We start from the raw sequence: 1,708 nt of genomic DNA, 5'->3' as shown, positions 1-1,708 counted from the left end.
TTATCATTCATTTTTCTTCCTATCTGTTCATTAGCTAAAGCAGGAGACTCTTTGATCACAAACAATCTTGCCCACAACAAAATGGTGTACGGTGGACCTTGGTGTGATCCTGCAAGATGCTGAGTTTTGATTATTATAGTAGGCAACTGTGTTTGGAATTTTGTGGAAGTTGGTCTTACATTGTTAAAAAAGGCATGTTGCAATATTATTCTGTAGGCCCAATCCAGCACAAATTAGGAATAACTCCACAGATGTAAATTGTAAACGGAGGTGTTAACTAGCACGTGAGATCAGAATTGGGTCTGCTATTTGCATCACACTCCTGGAATCCTGTTTCAGTTCTGTTCACCCAGTTTGCTAAAATCAGCTTGCTGCAACAGAGTTGCAAATCACAGGGATATACAATGAGTGCTCTCCTTCCCAAAAGGGTCTGATTATACCTGCACAATGAGGAAGGGACCAGGACATTTCCCTGTGGCACTGTAGAGATATAAGCCTTGCAGAGGAACCATTGTTTATTTTTTTTTCCAGCATAATACATTGCCAATGCCATTATTAATAAGATATCCTGTACTGGATGTAACTTTGGGTTTGGTATTTGTTATTTTATGTTATGTTATTTGTGCATTTAGCAATAATAGCAAATAAAGGATGCAGATCGGAGACAAAAATTGAATATCTCCTGAGATATGCATGTGTTCATACATTCAAAATTCATACATTTTCAGCTAGACTGTTTGTGTTCTTTCTATGCAGCATTAAAACTCTAGTGTGCACAATTACTGCCCAAATCCAAAATGCCTCAAGTGAGAAATGGAACATGACTGCCTAGAGAGCATGTCTGCCTTCTGGGACTGAGATTTTCTGATCCCCAGTGACATAAAATTTCAGCTGGAATGCTACTTTCATGTACTGAGACATTACACATATGTTTTCAATATGGAGAGACACACATATGCACATGTATGCACACAAATGTAAAATAGAAATGTGTATGTTTTTGTGAAATCAGAACAGAACAATAAAACCTATGACTATCATAATTCAGGAACCTGCTATTTTGTGTTTTAAACGTAATTCAAAAGAGCAGGATAATAAACAAAATATTCCATGAAAATGTTCTCGATCACTGGCATGCATTACTCTACTGAGTTAATTGATAGAGAGCCAAATGCTGTTTGCATTTCACTCATGAGCAATCCCGTAGGCCTGGAAGGAGCCCTCACTCCTGTGCTACTACACACTGAGCCTCTTTGAACTTACCTTAGAGTTTCACTGCCATTTGTGAGAACAGAATTTACCCTGGAATCTCCTCTTTAATTAGCTTTAAATCACTAATGCCAGTCTTCCAGTATCTTAAAGAGGCAAGAATCTTTTATGGATTTTAATGCCTGGGAAAGAGAATGAAATGGGAAGAATTTTCTGTGAGTGTCCTGATAAATGCCACTTCTCTCTGCAGTGCTGGAAGGGATCAGAAAAAGATATCTGAGGAGAGAGCTATGCCTCTGAGCAGGGTAAGACCATCTGACTGTTGTGAACCTGGGTTACAAAGGGAATCACAGATCACAGAATCACTAGGTTGGAAGAGACCTTCATCGAGTCCAACCAATGCCCTAACCTCAACTAAACCATGGCACCAAGTGCCACATCCAATCTTTTTTTAAATACATCCAGGGATGGTGACTCCACCACCTCCCTGGGCAGACAA

The sequence above is a fragment of the Corvus brachyrhynchos genome, unplaced genomic scaffold, assembly GCF_000691975.1.
Source record: "Corvus brachyrhynchos isolate BGI_N302 unplaced genomic scaffold, ASM69197v1 scaffold142, whole genome shotgun sequence".
Classification (NCBI taxonomy): Eukaryota; Metazoa; Chordata; class Aves; order Passeriformes; family Corvidae; genus Corvus; species Corvus brachyrhynchos.
Note: the sequence above shows the minus strand (reverse complement) of the source record.